This window comes from Anomaloglossus baeobatrachus, chromosome 3 (genome assembly GCF_048569485.1).
Source record: "Anomaloglossus baeobatrachus isolate aAnoBae1 chromosome 3, aAnoBae1.hap1, whole genome shotgun sequence".
NCBI classification, from domain to species: domain Eukaryota; kingdom Metazoa; phylum Chordata; class Amphibia; order Anura; family Aromobatidae; genus Anomaloglossus; species Anomaloglossus baeobatrachus.
The window spans coordinates 215516793-215539261 of record NC_134355.1 but is presented as its reverse complement, the minus strand read 5'-3'; the positions used below and the strand labels follow the sequence as shown (position 1 = coordinate 215539261).

Here is a 22469-nt window from a genome sequence, read left to right as displayed (position 1 = left end):
AGAAGGAACAAAACATTAGGTGCAATTGATAGATTAGGTTACAATTTTATTTTTCAATTCCTATCTTATAAACATGAAAACTGACCAACAAGGAGAACTTTTCTTTCAAGATTTAGTTAATAAACACTTTTGTAAGCAAAACATTTTCATGAGGGACAGTGCAAGGAAACAACATAAAAATAAGAGTCATACAATCAAACAAGATCAGCAAAAGCAAAAAAGTAACAAAAGAAAACACACAGTTGTACATTCACAGGAAGCACTACAAAAGGACAGGCAAAAAAGGCAGAAGTGAAACATTCAGTACTTTGAATGGGGGATGTGAGGGATAAAAGTGGGGTGGAGGGGAATTTATGATCATGCTGCTGCGGTTTATCTTCTGCGATGTCTTGTACCATGAACACATAGTTAGTGACGGAACACAAGACTATCAAACAGAGGCTTTTCAGCAAATGACAGTAAATGACAGAAAGCATACTTCATTTAACCTGTACCCAACATGTGACATACATGAACAGTTAGAATAAAATGTTTTCACTGCTTTAGGCAATTCTTGGTGGGAATTAGACTTTCAGGTATATCTGAACCACTGGTTGAAGTAAAATCTTTGGAGAATAACGCCTGAAGCAACCATACCCCTAGGTTCTCATTGGTATTCCCCAGTGCATCTTAATCTCAGAACACCTAAGGTGCATACACTCATCCATTGACTAGCAGGACAGTGCCTGGGGTTTAACCATAAGGCTATGTGCGCACGTTGCGTACTAGCCCTGCAGATATTTCTGCAGCGATCTGAAGAGCACATGTGCGCTTTAGATCGCTGCAGAAATGTCCGTAGTGAGCGCCGATTCCATGCGCTCTGCCTGCAGCTCCTCCCATAGACAGAGCAGGAGCTGCCGGCAAAGCGCAGGAAAGAAGTGACATGTCACTTCTTTTTGCGCAGCGCTTCGGCAGTAGCCGAAGCGCTGCGCTCTTAGACGCCACGTGCGCACGGCCCCTGCACAATCTCCATAGACTGTGCAGGGGACGCAGGACGCATGCAGTTACGCTGCGCTACAAAGCGCAGCGTAACTGCATGTTTTTACGCAACGTGCGCACATAGCCTAAGACATATCAGGCAACACTGGGCACATATGGCAAATGCTCTTTGAGCAGGATCACCTACATCTGGACACCAATACTTTTTAGGCAAGCAACATATCTTAGCAATAAGTGCTGTTTCCACTGTTTGAACCTGCAATTCCCCCTTTTTTTTCTTTCTCTAGTCTCTCTGCCGTCTTTATCCTGGGTGTAGCTGAACTAATCACTGAGATTTTTCTTATTTGATTGCCACCATCCACTGCACACCAGGAATCAGACTTTCAGGTTAATCGGAACCACAGAGTGAAGTAAAATTATTTCTGAGAGAAACGCCTGAAGGCAAGTTATCCATTTATAATCTCTTTTTAGTGCCTTTACTGTAGATTAATGCCTCTGTTTTTTGAGAAATGTATATTTCTTTATATATTCTAACAAAAGTACTTTAAATTTTTATATATATTTATGCAATTAGGTTCCTAGGTTCTCATTGGTATTCCCCAGTGTATCTCCGAACAACTAAGGTGCATACACTCAGCCATAGACTAGAAGGACAGAGTGCTTGGGGTTTAACCATAAGAGATATCAGGAAAGTTTAACATCATTTTTATAAAATGTTTTGTTTTTTTTTTATCTGGAAGTGCGGTAGATATTTTATATTTTTTCCCCATTTTTACAGGACTTCTTGACGCGGACCCTGTATTCTACCTGCAGCTCCTAACATTATTACTACTATTTTTGCAGTGTAATTAACTTTTCTGTGTGAGTCACAGAACCTGTTTATTCACTTATTTGTGAGCGCCAGGGTATTTTTCTATTTATTGATATAACCCCTGATATTACCCCGATCACCACTGCACCAGGGCCATCGGGCTGAGCCAGGTAAAGTCCTGGGACTGTCGCATCTAATGAATGCGACAATTCTGGGCGGCTGCAGGCTTCTATTTTTAGGCTGGGAGGGGGCCCAATAATCATGGGTCTCCCAAGCCTTAGAATACTAGCTCCCAGCTGTCGGCTTCATCATGGCTGGGTATCAAAATTGGGAAGGGGAGAGGGGTGTGACCGAACAAAATCTTTTCAAATTAATTATTTAAATATTTATTTAAATTTAAAAAAAACAACAAAAAACGTGCTGCATGGGCTACCTCTTATTTTGATACACAGTCAAGAAAAGCACACAGTAGGGGGCTGCAGAACAGTAGTCGTATGGTTTATCTGTGCTGGGTATCATAATGAGGGGGCCCTACGCCAATTATTGCAAGCAGTCAGACACGGTCACACAGGGTGGAGGCGTGGTTCGACTGCAACCAATCACATGCCAGGACTGCTGGTGTAAGCAGTGCATATGCATGAGAGATAATGAACGGACCAGAAGTGGTGCTACCGGCACGCGGGAGACTCGGTAAGTAGAACATGCTTGCTTTTATCCCTTTAGCCCTTTCAACCACCATTTTAAAGTGCATGAATTAGATCCCCATAGCTGCCAACCAACTGTTTGCACCATTCTGTCTTCAAAAGTGTTGCGCCCGCGCCCCCCTCCCTGCAAAATGGGACAGAAACCTAGGTCTTGTTGAATACCTTGTTTATTGTGCTACTGACTGCAAACATTATGGTTTTATTTTTGAAAATAAAAAATATAGCTCTGAATTTTTTTTTTGGGGAGTACCGCATGATGGCCCTTCAAAATTTATGGTGAGGACCGCCTGATGACCCTCAAAAAATTTGAAAGAGGGCCACATGAAAGCCCTGCTGATATGGTGAAGGAAGAGGTTAAGAAAAAAAACTGTATACCTTTTATAGGTAGTAGGAAGAGGGGTGCATGGGAAAACACCAGAAAATGGAAAATTTGATTTGGCTTAATGTCGGGGCCAATGCATGCCTTGTTAATTTTGAGAACAAGCACCCTGTGAGCATTTTTAGTTGATCAGTTAATATGCCCCTGGTGGCATTAAAAACCCATTCTAACAAAAGAGTAGCGACCAGGGAGGTCAGCAAGTCAAAGGCGTAGACGGAAAGTTCATGCCACGTGTCCTGCTTGGATACCTAATGGTTACCGAATATAGCAGAGACAAATCAGGAAGTCACTAGAATGGTCAGCTAGGTATATCTTCACCATCTTCCAAAAGTTCTCCTTTCTTTTCAAACTACTCTGTACATCAGGGCCTGGGCACGGGGAGGGTCTAAATAAACTGTCCCAGACCTTTGATAGTGTTCCGCTGCCTCTGTTGGACCTGGAGTGTTTTTCCCTTTTCTCTCCTTGTTGGTTGCTATTGAACTATGAGCTCTGCTGCTAGTGTTGTCAGATGGGAAATTTTTATAATAATTGTTCAACTAAAGCCTTCTTGTATTGCACCATTTTACCAACACCCTCCACCTCAGGATGGAGAGATGGAAATTTCTCCTTGTTTCGTGAGTCGAGAAGAGTGAAGAACCCGTAATTAGTGTTGGTAAAAATGCGTATAACATGAAGGTCGTGGGGAAGGCTGCAGGACAAAGTCAGCCATGTATGCCAGACTCCCAACAGGCAAGACTTTCCTGTCCCCACCAGGAGAACAACTCTCCATGTTCTCCTCCTCAGCCTCCTGCTCCTCCTAATTATCACCTAATCTGCACTGAGAGGATGAGGTTGGGCTGGGTGAACCACTGTGTGTACTTTCTTGCTTTATCTTTAACTGGTCTACATGCAAAGCTTCATCTTTTATGGCGAGCAGCAAGCGTTTGAGTAGACACAGAAGCAACATGGTTATGGAGATTATGGCGCCATCCCTGCTCCCCATCTAAATTGATTCCTCAAAGCTTTGTAGATGTCAGACATCCATGCCCACTCAGCGACTTATGTGCGGAGGCAAAGCGGAATACCGAAGGGCATGCTGTAACTGGCATTCAACTACTGCCCTCTGCTGCTCAGAAAGACTTGCTAACATGTGTAATGTGGAGTTCCAGTGCATGGTCATGGTGCACACAAGTCTGTGAGTTGGCACTTTTAAGCGCTGCTGCAGCACTGCCAGACCAGCGGCAGCTGTAGCTGACTAGCGGAAACGGGCGCACACACTGTGTACTTTCACAAGTAGCTCAAGTAAATCTGGGATGGTTTTCAAATAGCGCTGCCACGTCGGCATGGATCGTGTTCAAGCTTGCCAAGTTTCAAAGTCATCACCAGGTTACAGCTATTGTCACACACAACCATGCCTAGTTGTAAATTAAGTGTGGAGAATCACAGTTCTGTCTGCTCTGTTATACCTTTCATCAGCTCCCCGAGGTAGTATGCCGTTTATCTCCTAAAAACAATTTCACCATAGCCTGTTGCTGCTTCATCGAGGCAGACCTGCAGTACATACAGCTTGTGACTGATATAGACAACATGCCCAGAGATAACAATTCAGAGACAAAGGAGGAGGAGTAGTGGAGGGTGCAGCAGCTGGTGTAGAAGGTGGGGAAAACTGATGGAACTAGGGACTCAATACTCGGCGTAAGTAGCACATGTGCTGTTCCAGTGTCTGACTATCTGCTGACCTCCATAAGGTTCACCCAGTGTGCCGTTGGGCAAATGTAGCGGCACACTGGGTAAACCTTATGGAGGTCGGGAAAAAGTGGACCCTCCCAGTAACTACATTGGTGAGGGCACAGTTGACAGTATGGGACACATGCTGGTATAAGACACAGTGAGATAAATAGTGGCAGCTGGGGAACTAGTGCCAAGGGACGGTTGTCATCATGAAGTTGCAGAAAGTCTCAGTAGACTGCTTTAATGACATGTGCCTGAGCATGCTGATGGTGGGCAGGCTATTAGTGGTCAGGCCTCTGCTGATCTTGGTATGGCACAGGTTGCAAATGACTGTTCTTTTATCGTCCCCATTTTCTTTAACAAAGCGTCAGACTGGGGAACACCTAACCCTTGGCCTCGGAAATGACGCTTGTAAATCCTATGGGGAACAGTTGCCCGCCTTCTCTCTCTGGCCACCTCACTGGCTCTGATGGCCCTTTCAAAATCCAGTGAGGGTGCCTGCTGGTCCTCTGAACATTGAGTTACGGCCACCTGATGGCACTTTAAAAATTCAGAGAGGGCCGCCTGATGGCCCTCTAAAAATTATGAGTGAGGGCGGCTTGATGGCTCTGTGGATATGTTGGAGGAGGAGAAGAAGAAAAATAATAAAACGATGACCAAGATAACCTTTTTTGGGTTTTAAGTGGGGCATGGGAATACACCAGAACATGTCATTAACTGGAGTCGAGAAGTCTGGGCCAATCCAAGCCTTGTTCATTTTAAGAACAGTCAGCCTGTCAGCACTTTCAGTTGACAGATATTTGGGCCCATCAGTTATTATGGCCCTAGTGACAATAAAAACCTATAGAATCCACTTAAGCATGGAGGGAGCTCTGAATGCAGCCTGCAAGTGTCTGATTTGGCTCAAGTCTGTGGCGAGTAAAATTATGAGTAAGGGTCGCCTGATGGCCATGTAAAAATATGGAGTGAGGGCTGCATGATAACCCTGGTGATATGGTGTAGGAAAAGAAGGAGGAGGAAAACAAAAAAAACAAACCATGAATTGTATACCCTTTTTGGAGTGAGGAGGGGTAAATGGAAATCTGCCAGAAAAAAAACAAAACAACATTTGAATTGGCTTTATGTTCTGATAATGTCATCCACTGGATTTGAGAGGTCGGGGCAATCCAGGCCTTGTTTATTTTCAGAACACTAAGCCTGTCAGCATACTCATTTAACAGGCTGATGCGCCTATTAGTTATTATGCCCTCGGTGGCACTAAAAACTCACAGAGTCAACATAAGCAAGGAAGGAGCATTGACTGCGGCCTGCGAGATTCAGATGTGACTCAATCTGTGTAACAAAATAAAGATGCATTCATAAAATGAGAGAAAGGACCATATGCACCTCTTGTGTGAATAAATTGATAACGTACTTGCGGTGTTGTTTCCCCAGAGTGGGTCGGAGAAGTTTCCCCAACATGGTTCATGAATTTTCATTGGCAATGGAGACAAAAAAAATTGTTTGGAAACCTCTGCTTCAATCTATTTGAAGTGTTGGTGCTGCCTGATGCCCTGAGCTGACACAGGAGGAAATGCTGCCAACCTTAGCTGAAGCAAAATCGGAGTCAGATTCCTGAAGGTCCTAGTTGTGCCACTTGTACCTATTGTATTGGCCTCAAATTTGTAACTCCTTGTTGTTAGCCAAATAAGTCCAACTCATTTAAATGTTTTCTGAGGCCCTATTCTACGCATGTTCCAAGGTGTATTGGAGTGCCACCTCCTAATTCTTGGAAGCCCTTGCACATAGTGCACACACTTTGAAAGTCTATGAGTCCTACTCATTCCAAAATGGGGATAAAAGGTTTTCTGAGGCCATCCTCTATGTGTATTCTAGGTTGTACTGCAATCCCTCCTTTCAATTTTTCTAAATCAGATCTTTTTTTATTAAATCATTAGGGATCGATACAGAGAGTATTTCACTTTTCATATAACTGATAACAATAAACAACAGATAATCACAAGTGATTTATAAATCAGGTTCTTTCTCTGCATGTATGTAAATATAATAATAGAGTTCTCAAATCATAATTATATTATATAGCTTGAGCCTACAAACCTCGTGGCTCTACAAATAAACAAAACTTAAATTATGCAATAATGCCTCAGACTAACAGAAGTACCTCCTCCATCAGCCGTGTCGCTCCACATCATATTGCTATACTCTCCGGCCCCTCCCTCTCCGTGCAGTCATCCATGAAACCGTTCCAGTCCTCTCTCACCTCTTCATTCAAAGTCCACTTCGCCACAGAAAAAACTAGTTTTAATTCCCTTCCTCACACATGCCATCACTGCAGGCACAACAGTAACCGGTCCAGCATTGCATCCTGAACCAGTGCACTAGAGGGGAGGCCCGGCAACTCCATCCATGGCCGCCAAATGTTGTAAAACTTTTTCAATGTTTTTCTTTTTAAATAAACTCCCCTTTCCAATCTTATGACGTTATTTAATTTGTTTTTGAGCTCTGGTAATGTTGGTGGTAGAGGGTCTAACCAGTGATATGCAAGTAGCTTTCTTGCTTGGTACAAGATACGGGCTATTCCCAGAGCTGTTGGGGAATCCGGATCCACTTCTCCTTCCCACAGACTCAACAGGCACATGCGGGGCGACGGTTGTATTGTGACATGATATATTTGATCTATAAGTCCCAGGGTTTGGTTTCAGAAATCACCAATGTGTCCACATTCCCACATAACATCAAATGGGCATCATCCTGTCCACACCTAACACACTGTGTGTTTGGTCTGAGTCCCATCTTAAATAGTAGACTGGGAGTTTTATATACCCTGTGGATGAGATATATTTGAGACAGCTTTTGGCACTCCGATACCGCCAGTTTAGGAACTTGTTCCAATACATCAGACCACTGGCCTTCCGTCAGGGGACCGACGTCTCGTTCCCATTTGCTTTTAACACTCAATGGATGTGTTTCCAGATGGGCAGGTAGTAATTTTTTATATAGTTCCGAAATAAGACCCTTAGAGGACTCAGATGTAAGCAGCCTATGTAATGTTTGATTATGTGTCACTGTTACCGGGTTTGTCCTCCCCTGTCTTTCCAGTGCGTGTCTCAGCTGCAAATACTGATAAAAGAAGACATGCGGAAGGTGAAACTCCGTTCTCAGTTGTTCAAAGCTTTTAAGAATATTATTTTGTAGTACTTGTGACACTAAATGGATCCCTTTATCCTCCCATCCTCTGAACCCTACTAATTTTTTAATTTCTGACAAGTCGGGGTTCTGCCACAGTGGCCAGAGCTCTGTAGGTCCGCTTATCCCCAAAAGAGGCTTACCCCTGTCCCACACCCGGAATATCATAGCCAGTGTGGGATATCGTGCCCCATTTATCTGTCTTTGTCCCACATCCAACCGGCAACCTGGGTACTTCCATACTGATCCCTCTCTCACTATATCACCACTGGTATCATACCCTCCTTCTTTGCCCCAACCCCTCAGATGTTGCATCTGGGAGGCTATATAGTATATATATGGGTTTGGTACCGCCAGTCCTCCCTCCTCCTTTCCCCGCTGTAGCACTTCCAGTCGAATCCTAGCTTGCTTTTTCTTCCAAATAAGTTCCCGAAATATTGTATTAATTTTTACAAAAAATTCCCTACATATCCACACTGGAGAATTATGTATAAGATATAGTAATTGTGGCATCATTACCATTTTAATTAAATTGGATCTGCCGATATTTGATAGCGGCAAACGGCACCAGGTATGCACTTTTGCTCTGAATCGCTGTAACAGGGGTTCCAGATTTAGGGCCTGGAAATCCTTCGGGATTGGGCTGACAATTACTCCCAGATATTTAAACTCCCGGACCACAGGAACTGGAATCTGTAAGTCCGAAAAGTCCCCCGGAAGGGGGTCCAACGGCATTAAAGCCGACTTGGACCAGTTGATTCGTAGACCAGACCTCTGTCCAAATTCCCGAATGATATTCATTGCCGGCAAAATCGAGGAACGTACCCTATCTAAATATAAGAGTAGATCGTCTGCGTATAATGATATCTTTTGTTCCACGGCTCCACACCGAAATCCCTCTACCTCCCTGGATTTCCGTATTGCCACTGCCAACGGCTACACTGCAGTCGCGAATAGCAAGGGTGAAAGCGGGCACCCCTGTCTAGTACCTCTTCCAAGAGGAAAATACTCGGAGACCCTGCCATTAACCCTAACCTTTGCCACCGGTGAGTCATATAGCAGTTTTACCCAATTTATGAATCTATGTCCAAAGCCCATTTTCCGAAGTACAGCCCACATATATTCCCATTCAAGGCTATCGAACGCCTTAGCGGCGTCTAAAGACAAAATTGCCCTTTCCCCCGGTACCTCAGAACTATGTTGAATTCCCAAATATAATTTCCTGAGATTCATAGATGTGGCTCTGCATGGAATGAATCCTGTCTGATCACTCTGCACTATAGATGAGATGACTCGGGACATCCTATTGGCGAGCACCTTGGCCAGCAATTTAATGTCTGTTTGTAGGAGAGAGATTGGGCGATACGAATCCGGGATCTCCGGATCTTTTCCGGGTTTTAATATAAAAACTATTAAGGCTTCCCTCATAGAGAGTGGGAGGACCCTCTGCCTTTCAGACTCTTCAAATACCTTAAGTAGTTTGGGTAGCAGTAAGGGTGCATACGCTTTATAAAACTCTCCAGGCAGGCCATCCGTTCCCGGATCTTTTTCATTTTGTGTCTGGCCAAGCGCTTCCTCCAGTTCTTCCAACAAGATGTCCCGGTCCAGCAATTCCCTGTTTACATCACTCAGTGTAGGAAGAGAGAGAGCATCCAAATACTGCCCAATCTCAGTCTCCGTGAGGTCACAGTCTGATGTGTATAGCCGCATATAATACCTCTTTATTTCTCTTATTATATCCTCGCTTTCTGTTACAAAGTCACCTGATTCCGTCTTTAACCTATTTATATAAGAAGAGCCTTCCTGTGCTCTAATGACTATGGCCAGTAGGTGCCCCACGCCCTCCCCCGCCATAAAATAATTTTGTTTAAGGAAATAGCGTTTATTTTCTGCCACCGACATGAGATTTTCTTTGAGTGACATCTGTGCCTTCTGTAGAGTGTTTTTAGTTTCTACTGTCGGGTTGAGCACCACCACAGCCTCCGCATCAGATACCTCCTGAATCAGACTCTGGGTGTAACATTTGGTTTTATTTTTGCGTATGCATATTTCTCTAATATATATGCCCCTTACCACAGCTTTCATAGAGTCCCAAACTATGTGTGGCGGTGCAGAGCACTCATTAAGATGAAAGTATTCTAGAATGTTATCATATAAAGATCCCCCAATAAGCTGGATCCAGAAGGGATTAAATTTCCAGATAGGCCTGGGCAAAGTGAGGGGGTTTCCCCATGCAAGCGTAACATGTAATGGTGAGTGATCAGATACACTTCTAGGTAGGTATGCCACCTTTTGTGTATATGAGGCCATAAGTGCGTTTCAAATAGCCAGGTCTATCCGTGACATGGTGTGGTGGGAGCTAGAGTAACAGGAGAATTGTTTGGTTGTGGGGTGTTGGGCACGCCAAAGATCTACAAAACCCAGCTCTGTTAGCATTATAACAAATGAAGTCGGGGTGGCGTTCTCCGATATGTTTCCCGAGTGTAATTTATCTAGATAGGGGATTTTAATAATTACTTACATCCCTATCAAAAGCGTCGGCACAGATGGAAGGGAATCTAAAATAGACAATATCCTTTTTACCGGTTCAACTGAATATGGTGGAGGGATATATATCGCAACCAGAATAAATTGTATACCATACAGCGTGCAAAGCAAACATACAAATCTGCCCCCCGGGTCAATCACTGATTTGGTACATGAGAACGGGATGGATTGGTGCACCAACACACTCACACCGCGTGCATGGGTCGAGTATGTGGAATGATATTCATGTGCGATCCCATCCCTTCCTCAGCCAATGAACATTATCCCTGACCATATGGGTCTCGGAGAGACATAAAATAGCCGGTAAAAGTTTCTGTAGGTGAGTAAATATAGCACATCTTTTGTTCGCATCTCCGAGCCCTCTAACATTCCACGCTACAATATTTAAAGATGTCGCCATAAGCGTAGATTAAGATATGATCCGGACGGATACTTCATACCTGGAGGAGAGAGGCGTTCTCCACCGATTCTCAAAAACATTAGGTTGAGCGACACGACTGAGGCACACCACGCTTCCCAAACAGATTGCATCATACAACATTAAACAAGAAAAACAAGGAGAGAGATAAGGCTCCGCACACCAGTGCGCGGTGCCCCTGCCCTCAAAATGAAGTGTATCTTACACATTTCTCCCAAATAGAGAGAATCAGGGCTAAAAACACGCCCCAAGCCCATGCAAGGAGGGGGGTCCACAACTCGCTAGTGCAGCGTGTGTCCACAATGAACCGGCCGTCTCCCATCCTGGATCCTAGATGAATTTAACTGTAATGAGCTCACCAGCATAGCGTCCCAAACAAAAACAGCGCCTGGCAGCAGAAAGGAAAATCTCAAGTATTCTTCCTCCTCAGGGACCTCTCATTGATATCCAGCCAAGACAGTGCCGCCCCAGCCGTATCAAAAAAATGAGTCTCTCCATTCACAGCAATCCGCAGTTTAGCAGGGTACATCATGGAATATGGCACTTATAGGTTGCGCAGGCGTTTTTTGATCTCAATAAATTGCGCTCTTTTACGTTGCACTTCCATGGAGAAATCAGGAAATATTGATATCTTCCTCCCATCAATTGCAAGTTCTTTGATATCTCTGGCTCTGCGCAGGATAGTGTCCCTATCTTTATAGTGCAGTAGTTTAATCAGAATAGGACGTGGGGGTGCTCCCGGCTTTGGGGCACGCGCAGGGACCCTGTGCGCCCTTTCAATGGTGAATAACAGAGAGTAATAGGATGAGGGTTTCCAGGCCGCGCCAATGACGATCACATTAAACTGCTAGATTAATGTTGCTTTTTATTCCAATTACAGGTCTACGCGTTTCGGAAGGCACCCCTTCCTTCTTCAGGACCAGATGGCAAGAAAACATCAAATCTGCTGTACAGAAACTCCTTACAGCACTATATACCCCACTGATGACGTCATGATCCACCCCCTTTTTAGAAAAAATCGGCGGGAATCAATACATTTAAAAATACAATGACGTAGTAAATTAAATTTATACAATTTCATGAATAAATCACTTAAAACCATTTCCTCCCTTTTTAGGAACAGCGGTGGCCGATTCATAAATAAAAATTTATTAAAAATATGAAAAAAGCAATGTGCGTGTGAGGACTCTTTTTTTATTTTATTCCTGTCATATAAATGTATGTCAGTAAAAATCTATTTATATGTATAAGGTGAACATCTGTGAGATACCACAACAATGCCTAGAACACCACATCGTTATATGATGCCCAGGACAAGGTTGCTGAAATGTAACCCCTAGCTATAAACGGAGCCACGGAGGAACTATTATTGGTAGTGAAAAAAAGAAACCGCTAAAAAAATTGTGGCTACTTGTGATGTAATACACGAGATACCAGAGAAAAGAAAAAAGGAAATTATGAGATTTATATTTTAGGTGTTTTATATAGTTTTATTTGATAATGTATATATATATATTAATTGATCAGGTCTTAAATACGCGAATTTTAATTTAACAAATTTATCCCTATTTATGCCCCCTTTTTTTACATATTTTAATAAAAAACTAAAATAATTTTTTTTATATATAAATGAAACACGCGATTTTTTATCTCATAATATAACCTTTATTCCATGCCCTACTTTCTTACACATAATTTAATGTTTTTTATACACAATATAACACTAATTTATATATTTTTTATGATATACAGACTATAGACATGCGCACTTGTCTTTTTCCCACGCTTCTGAACTCTTCTCACCCCTTCAATTGGTTCTTGTTACACTCGCTACATATCTAAAGTTGGAGCGTGCGCGGTAGTGTTTTTTCCCACGCTCTTGACCTAAGTTAATACCCTCACACTATGGAGATGTCTGTCTGTTTTCTGCACCTAAATGCACCCTTAGAGTCATCTAGTCATAATACCTATATATCAAACTGGGCTGTAATGTCCTGATTTCGATTCACATTAGGAGATATTACACAGGGTTTACATATGTGTTGTTTAAATCTTAATTGAGATATTTCCCTTTTTTTTGATTGAGGTTTCTTCTCACTATAAGAGGCTTTTCTAATTCCTCCCTTTATCTCATTTTTTTCCTTTTTTCTTTTCTCTGGTATCTCGTGTATTACATCACAAGTAGCCACAATTTTTTTAGCGGTTTCTTTTTTTCACTACCAATAATAGTTCCTCCGTGGCTCCGTTTATAGCTAGGGGTTACATTTCAGCAACCTTGTCCTGGGCATCATATAACGATGTGGTGTTCTAGGCATTGTTGTGGTATCTCACAGATGTTCACCTTATACATATAAATAGATTTTTACTGACATACATTTATATGACAGGAATAAAATAAAAAAAAGAGTCCTCACACGCACATTGCTTTTTTCATATTTTTAATAAATTTTTATTTATGAATCGGCCACCGCTGTTCCTAAAAAGGGAGGAAATGGTTTTAAGTGATTTATTCATGAAATTGTATAAATTTAATTTACTACGTCATTGTATTTTTAAATGTATTGATTCCCGCCGATTTTTTTCTAAAAAGGGGGTGGATCATGACGTCATCAGTGGGGTATATAGTGCTGTAAGGAGTTTCTGTACAGCAGATTTGATGTTTTCTTGCCATCTGGTCCTGAAGAAGGAAGGGGTGCCTTCCGAAACGCGTAGACCTGTAATTGGAATAAAAAGCAACATTAATCTAGCAGTTTAATGTGATCGTCATTGGCGCGGCCTGGAAACCCTCATCCTATTACTCTCTGTTATCTGCCAAAACCGAGGGACCGCTGCTGTGACTCTGGACCTTCTACATACATGCTGTTATAGGAGTTGTGACTTTCACAACCCCTATAGGTGAGTAGTATCTCCCTCCATTTTCTCCCATTGTTATTTGGGTAAGACCCTATTGCGCCTCTTTCCTCCACAGTTTATTATCGCTTTCAATGGTGAAGAAAGAGGATAGTATGTCTTTTCCCATGGTGTCTTTAAGCCATTTTTCAAAGAAATTCAATGGGTCATTGCCCTCCATCCTCTCTAGGACCCCCACCAGTCTCAAATTACTTCTGCGGGAGCGGTTCTCTAAATCATCCACCTTGTTTAGCAGTGTGGAAATATTTTGCGTGGCCTTTCCCAGCTCTCGTGACATTGGTGGTAATTTATCCTCTGTTGTACTCACTCGTTCCTCCAGCTCCCCCATTCTGACAGTCACCCCTTGCAGCTCACGTTTAATACAGGCCATATCTGAGGTGACAGTTCCCATCTGGCTGCTTAGAGTGGCCAATGTGGTATTGCAAGAGTTAATTGCTGCCAGAATGTCTCTCAGTATGGCCTCAGTGAAAACAGGTGTTGTTTGCTCCACATCTCCCCCTCCTCCCTCTGCCAGCGCATGCCTCTGTGTCTGCATATCTTGTGCTGCTGAACATGCAGGGCCCAGGGTACTCACAGTCTCGCCGTCGGGTATGTTTTCTCCCTGCTCCAGGGCCCGTTCAGCGCTGCCATCAGGTGCCTCGTTGTAGGTAGGCTCTGTGCCAGGGGCCACTCTGGCAAACCGCTCCAGCCTGCCTGCTACTCCCACTGCTCCAGCTCGGGATGGTGTGGACGCCGACGGCGCCATATTGGATTCTTCAGAGGCGCGCTTCCTGCGCGTCTCTGTCCCTTTTATTGCTGCTGCGGGTCGGCATATCCTGGCGGTGCTCGCTTCCCCGGGTGTTATAAGTAGTATTGCAGCCCTCCAGGGTCGGTAGTGCCTGTCAGCAAGGCCGGTGTGCAGGATGATTCAGGATCCAGGCAGGAGCTCACCCATGCTGCGTCCTCTCTACATGAGGTCCAGGCCACGCCCCCTCCTTTCAATTTTTGATAGGCCTTGCACTTTTCAGATATGCACACAAATCCTTTTTTTTCCTGACTGTAATCTAAACTGTTGCATTTTTTGAAAAAGGAGCATGTCAAATCTCCCAGTGTTTTTGCAACTTTTTAAACCATTGAGAGCAATGAGAGCACAAAATCAAGGCAATAACGCTATGTGTGAACATATAATAAGGGGTGGAGGAGGCAGTTTTCTCTCTTTTTATATTTTTCTTTATATTGAGTCATTACACAGGAAAAGAGATTTCCTAACAATTTTTCTTGTAAATTCAATTTAAACTTCGGTTTGATATATTTTATTGTCATCCGTAATAGTGGCGTGTTACTCTGAAAACACTATTCCCAGCAGCGACCTGGGATGCCTGGATGGGTCCAGGCATCTTCTACATGCTTTTCCCATTCCATTTGAGCACCTTTTCCATGCATTTCAGCAATTTTACTGCCCCTCCCAGCCATCCTGGGAGTGTCTGCAGGAAAAATGCTCAAGTTTCCCATTGATTTCCCTAATGCGGGCGTCACATGGGACGATTTATCGTGCGATCGCACGAGCGATCGAACCCGCCCTAGTCATTTGTGCGTCACGGGCAATTAGTTGCCTGTGGTGCATAAAGTCGTTAGCCTTCTGTCACACGCACTTACCTCCCGGACGACCTCGTTTTGGGCGGCAAACAGCCTCTTCCTGAAGGGGGAGGGACGTTCGGCGTCACAGCGTTGTCACACAGTGGCCGGCCAATAGCAGAGGAGGGGCGGAGATGAGTGGGACGTAAGCATCCCGCCCACCTCCTTCATTCCGCATTGCCGACGGGACGCAGGTAAGCTGTGTTCATCATTCCCGGGGTGTCACACGGAGAGAAGAGAGCTGCCCCGGGAATGATGAACAACCGGCGCAGAGAAGAAGAAACGACTTTTTGAAAATGAGCGACGTGTCAATGAGCAACGATAAGGTGAGTATATTTGCTCGTTCACCGTCGCTCGTAGCTGTCACACGCTACGATATATCAAACGATGCCGGATGTGCGTCACTTACGACGTGACCCCACCGACATATCGCCCGATATATCGTACCGTGTGACGCCCGCATTATACTTATTACTCGGGACAAATACCTGAGCAGCCAGATTTGCTGAATTCGAGTACTGACCACCCAAGCATTGTAGTGCTCGCTCATCACTAATATGGAGCTGTGTGAGGGATTTTTTTTTTGCACCTTGAGCTGATCTTTATATTGATGTTATTTTGGGAGTATATCCTTTGTTTTTATTGGCAGTTGTTACACTTTTTCTGTTAAAGTGGCTCAAAAACTGCCATTCTAGAGTATGATTTTTTTTATTGTCATGCCGTCTACCAATTTGATTAATTTATTTAATATTGTGATAGATCAGACGTTTATGAAAGCGATACCAAATGTGTATTTTTTATTCATTAAAAAAGTTGTCCAGTTACCAAAACAGTTTTTTTTTTTTCTCATAAACCTTGCTAATATGTGCCTCTCCACACATCTATTATGTTATTTCAGCAATATTACCTTTTAATGTGCTCTAGCAGCACATCCTCACTTCTGGCTCCAGCTCTGATGGGGTTAATCTCTCTTCTGACTTCCTGGGTTCAGTTCCTACAACTGCCATAATTCTTTGCAGCTCAAGGACTGTATCTAACACACCCACTCAGCTCTCCACTCCAAGTCTCCCCTGCCTCTTCCCTGTGTGGAAGTACTGAGAGAAATCACACAGAGACAGCTCCCAGCTCTGCACAACCAGGGGAAGAAAGCATCTTATCTTCTGCTTGTTCTCATATAGTTCATAGTGTGTGTGTGGCTGCTTTCACACATCAGTTTTTTGGCATCAGGCACAATCCAATCTAAAAACTAATCCAACGGGTCAGGCGAAAAAATGGATCAGTTGCATCAGTTTTTTCCATCAGTTCCTTCAGTTTTTGGACAGATCTGTTGTGCTACTGAGCGCTCAGTAGAAAAAAACGGAATCAGTTGCTGTAATGCGTTGTATGCCGCTTTACGACGGATCCGGCGTCCATAGGCTTATATTGTACATGACGCCGAACGGCGCCGCTGCCAAAAAACGTTGCATGCTGCGTCCTTTCCGGCAGCTGGACACATAGATTTCGCTGGATTTCGTGCACAACAGATGCAATGCAGGGGCATAAAGCACAATCCGGCGCTAATACAATTCAATGCGTAAAAAAACGGATCCGCCTTTATCCATTTTTCACCGGATTGTGCCTGATGGCAAAAAACTGATGTAGGAAAGCAGTCTTAGCTAACGCAACATGTGAAAAAAATAAATAATTGGGGAAAAAAAATGATGGGATCATGAGATTGCTTTTTCACTCTTGCCTAGTCGCTGTGTGTCGTCCGTATCATCCGTGTAGCATGCATTTTGCAGGCTACTTTCACATCAGCGTTTTTTTCCCTGTAAGCAAAAAAAAGCAAACCGCATATGACATAATTAAATGTGCAGCACATGCAACCGCAATTGTTATTTTACCGGATCCTTCTGCAGCAGGATACAGAATTTATCGGCCGGCACTAGAGTCAGCTGAACCCTCTTTTCTCACAGCCCGCACATGCTGTGATGGATTCAGAGAGACAGGGGGACACAGAACAAGTAATCGGCCGACACTGGAGTTATCGGATTACTTGTTCTGCTGGCTGTGTGGTCAGAAGTAGGGATAAGTGAGCAGCAAAATGCTCTGGCGCTCGATGGGCAAAGCCCATGTCAAATTTTTTTTTTTATATTCATAAAAAAAAATAAAAAAACACAAATAACCCAAACACATAACCCTAACCCTAGGGTTAGGGGTAAAAAAAAAAAATAAATGCGTGCGCTCCCGCTGCATTTTCTATTGCTAAGGGTAACCCAAGAAGCTACTGGCTGCTAACCCCCACTGCTTGGTGTTACCAGTGGAAAATCCAGGGGAAATCTTTTTTTTTTTTTTTTAAAGTTTTTTGCCTAAAAACTAAAAAAAAAAAAAAAAAAAAAAAAAATTATGTATGCCATAATTTTGTATGCTATCCAGGTACAGCAGGCAGGTACGGGCTGCCTCCAACCCCCAGCCATTTATTTGTACACGGCTAAGAACCAAAAATATAGGGAAACCCTTTTTTTTTTTTTTAATTATTTCATGAAATAATTAAAAAAAAAAAAAATGACGTGGGCTTCACCCATATTTTGTGTCCAGCCAGGTACAAGTAGGCAGGGATTGGAATCTGCAGCGCAGAGTGGCCCAAGCTTTCTACCCCCCCCCCACACTGTGAATTGCAGTCCACAGATGCCCTAGAAAATGGCGCTTTCATTGAAGCGCCATCTTCTGGCACTGTATCCAACTCTTCCAGTGGCCCAGGTGGCACACCGAGTACTAAGGGGTTAATACCAGTTTTGTTTTACCAGCTGGTATAAAGCCAGAGATTCTTAATGTCAGGCCAAGTTTGCTATTAAGAATCTCCAATAAAGGGTTAAAAAAAAGACACCACACAGAGAAAAAATACTTTATTAGAAATAATTACATAGACACATTAGGGACTTCATCTTATTATTCCTACTCACCCCTCCACGATAGAGATTTTTGTACTGACCATGCCGAGCGAGAAAGGGAAGAGAGAGAGACGGTAGAGAGAGAGAGGGAGAGAGGGAAGAGAGAGAGGGAAGAAGAGAGAGGGAAGAGAGAGAGAGGGAAGAGAGAGAGAGGAAAGAGAGAGAGAGGAAAGAGAGAGAGAGGAAAGAGAGAGAGGGGGAAGAGAGAGAGGGGGAAGAGAGAGAAGGAAGAGAGAGAAGGAAGAGAGAGAGGGAAGAGAGAGGGAAGAGAGAGGGAAGAGAGAGGGAAGAGAGAGGGAAGAGAGAGGGAAGAGGGTGGGAAGAGAGAGGGGGGGAGGAGGGAGAGAGAGGGGGGATAAGGGAGGAGGGGGAGAGAGAGAGGGTAAGAGAGAGGAGGGGAAAAGAGAGAGTGGGGGATAGAGAGGGGGAAGAGAGGTGGGGGGGAAGAGAGGTGGGGGGGAAGAGAGGTGGGGGGGAAGAGAGGTGGGGGGGAAGAGAGGTGGGGGGGAAGAGAGAGGTGGGGGGGAAGAGAGAGGTGGGGGGGAAGAGAGAGGTGGGGGGGAAGAGAGAGGTGGGGGGGAAGAGAGGTGGGGGGGAAGAGAGGTGGGGGGGAAGAGAGGTGGGGGGGAAGAGAGGTGGGGGGGAAGAGAGGTGGGGGGGGAAGAGAGGTGGGGGGGAAGAGAGGTGGGGGGAAGAGAGGTGGGGGGAAGGGAGGTGGGGGGAAGAGAGGTGGGGGGAAGAGAGGTGGGGGGAAGAGAGGTGGGGGGGGAGAGGTGGGGGGTAAGAGAGGTGGGGGGGAAGAGAGGTGGGGGGGAAGAGAGGTGGGGGGGAAATAGAGGTGGGGGGAAGAGAGAGGTGGGGGGGAAAAAGAGGTGGGGGAAAGAGAGGTGGGGGGAAATAGAGGTGGGGGAAAGAGAGAGGTGGGGGGAAAGAGAGAGGTGGGGGGAAAGAGGTGGGGGGAAAGAGAGGTGGGGGGAGAGAGGTGGGGGGAAAGAGAGGTGGGGGGAAAGAGAGGTGGGGGGAAAGAGGTGGGGGGAAAGAGAGGTGGGGGGAAAGAGAGGTGGGGGGGAAAGAGAGAGGTGGGGGGAAAGAGAGAGGTGGGGGGAAAGAGAGAGGTGGGGGGAAAGAGAGAGGTGGGGGGAAAGAGAGGTGGGGGGAAAGAGAGGTGGGGGGAAAGAGAGAGGTGGGGGGAAAGAGAGAGGTGGGGGGAAAGAGAGAGGTGGGGGAAAGAGAGAGGTGGGGGGAAGAGGTGGGGGAAAGAGAGAGGTGGGGGGAAAGAGAGGTGGGGGGAAGAGAGAGGTGGGGGGAAGAGGTGGGGGAAAGAGAGGTGGGGGAAGAGGTGGGGGAAGAGGTGGGGGAAGAGAGGTGGGGGGAAGAGAGAGGTGGGGGGAAGAGAGAGGTGGGGGGAAGAGAGAGGTGGGGGGAAGAGAGAGGTGGGGGGAAGAGAGAGGTGGGGGGAAGAGAGAGGTGGGGGAAGAGAGAGGTGTGGGGGAAGAGAGGTGGGGGAAGAGAGGTGGGGGAAGAGAGGTGGGGGGAGAGAGAGGTGGGGGGGAAGAGAGGTGCTCTGTTACATGCTGTGCTGCATGTCACCACTCCACTCTGTGACTTGTTGCAGGTGACAAAGTGGAGAAAGCTGGTCCCATGCAGCACAAGTCACAGTGTGCAATAACTTGGTCCCATGCAGCACGACAGGTGACAGAGCAGAGCAAACTGGTGACATGCTCTGTTCTGATACATGCGGTGCTGCATGTCACCAGCTTGTCAGTCTCTTGCTGCGTCCTGTAGTGCTGGTGGGAGTATATGATCACACTGTCCGATACCACACGCTCTCCTGACAGCTGAGCAGAGCGGGCAGCTGGATAGTGAGATCAGATACTTACGTGACCGGGGGGGGGGGGGGGGGGGGTCAGCTGAAGAAAACCCCCTGTACTCCACATTGGTGCCCCATGCCTCACCAATCTGCCGGACGCTTAGCCCTCTTCACGGCTCCACACTGTGCCATCCTCCAGATCCTCCCCTCGATGCTGGGCTGTGACGTGCAGTAATCACCGCCCAGAGCCCAGTCAATCAGTGTCAATGGCGCTGGCAAAACCCTGACATAACGTTAAGTCTGGGAGCCCGGAACATGACGTGACGTCAGAGGATACTAGTGGCCACAGCACCAAGAAGTCATGTGACCGGCACTGAGTGTGCAGCATAGCGCCAGAACTGCAAATAGAAGCCAATGAAGAAAACACCTAAAATACTAAGTTACACTCTTATAGAAAATAAAAAAAATGGGTGAACCACCCCTTTAATTTTATAATGGTAAAAGGGGGGTGATTTGAACATACTGTATATATACTGTGTATATATATATATATATATATATATATATTATATATATAATTTATTTTTTTATTTATTTTTTTAAAACCTTTTCTCTTCTTTGTACTTTAGCTGACTTGAACCTGCAATAGTCTGATCACTTGTTCTGTATATCGGAGAAATCACTGTCTCCTATGTCTTTCACAGGAGTACTGTGATCACAGCTATAGAGGACATCAGTTGATCCCTGGCTGTCATGACAACACATCGGTGTCCCCAGATCGCGCCGATGAGGGGCCAGAACAGAGTGCCCCTTTGCCAGTGTGAGTTAAATGCCATTGTCAGAGATTGACAGCGGCATTTAACAAGTTAATAGGTGCGGACAGTGTCGTTCTAGACGCGGCTATAAAGGGCACTTTACACACAGCGACATCGCTAGCGATGTCGCTGGTGAAAACACCCGCCCCCGTCGGTTGTGCGTCACGAGCAAATCGCTGCCCATGGTGCAAAACATCGCTAGGAACGGTCACACGTACTTACCTGCCTAGCGACGTCGCTGTGGCCAGCGAACCGCCTCCTTTCTAAGGGGGCGGTTCATGTGGCGTCACAGCGACGTCACTAAGCGGCCGCCCAATAGAAGCAGAGGGGCAGAGATGAGCGGGCGGAACATTCCGCCCACCTCCTTCCTTCCTCATTGCCGGCGGCAGCAAGTAAGGTGTTGTTCCTCGTTCCTGCAGTGTCATACGTAACGATGTGTGCTGCTGCAGGAACGACGAACAACCTGCGTCCTGCAACAGCAACGATAATTGGGATTAGAACAACGCGTCAACGATCAACGATTAGGCGAGTAATTTTGATCGTTAACAGTCATTCCTGCGTTTCACACGCAACGACGTCACAAACGAGGCCGGATGTGCGTCACGAATTCCAAGACCCCAACGACAGCTCGTTAGCGATGCCGTTGTGTGTAAAGCCCGCTTTAGAAGCAGATGAAGGCTGAATAATTTAGCCTTCATCAGTAGGAAAAGATGCGAGCTCCCATAAAAGACAGGAAGACGATTTATAATGTGCATAGCATGGCATTCGTCAGTAAGGGGTTAATGTGCCATTTATTTTAGTAAATTTCTCACTGTTGCTGGAAAACAGAATGTGCAGTGAATCTCTCATATATATTGGGACTTCACTCCCATTCACTAGCACCTGGAAAAATGGCAGAATAAAAGTCACCCCTATTGACCATATTCCCCCTCAAATTCACAATCGGTTTGAAGTCCTGAACAGAAAAGAGACCTACTGGATCTACAAGCTAAACACCTTGAAGCCAGTAGGTCTCAATGAGGTCACCGACCTGTTTCATTAGGTGAAAAAAACCTACACGGTGGAATGAGTATTAAGGAGCCAGAAATTTATGACAATAAAATAGAAATCTTTATTACAATATTATTAAAAACAGAAATATAAAAGAAGAGGACACTGACAGAGGATTAAGGTTGTCAAAAAATGTAACACAGATACAAAATGTATAGACAAAAGATATCAAAGCACACATAAAATAGTAGAATAAATATATCTCTGGGAGGAGAGAGTGGATGTTCAAAAAAAAACGCACTAAAGTGCTGAAATACAGATAAATAAGCAGGATACTGCTGAACATACACATCTTTACAAAATAGACCCTCTTTAAAGAGATTAAATAAATAAATAATAAAAAAGGGTCTATGCTGGTGTGAATTACCACAAGGATTATAACAGAAATCCTGGGAGAAAAAGTGTAAGATAGCTGGAAGAAACGAACAGGGCTTGGAAAAATTCCCATTCAAAGACAAGGATTAGGAGTAAAAGAGTTATTGTATAAAGATCCTGCTGCCAAGAAAAACCTTAAACCATACGTATACACTCACCAAATTGGCGAATTATGAGGCCAGCAGACCAATTATAAGGGATATTGTTTCCAAAAAGGAGAAGCCACCGAGAA

At 44.9% G+C, this 22469-nt stretch overlaps 1 protein-coding gene across 7 annotated transcripts in view; it reads right to left on the bottom strand.

Annotated features, from left to right (window-relative positions):
* Positions 1-22469, bottom strand: part of AFDN (afadin, adherens junction formation factor) — a 1370646-nt gene that overhangs the window by 668576 nt on the left and 679601 nt on the right. The gene's annotated exons all lie outside the window — the stretch shown is intronic.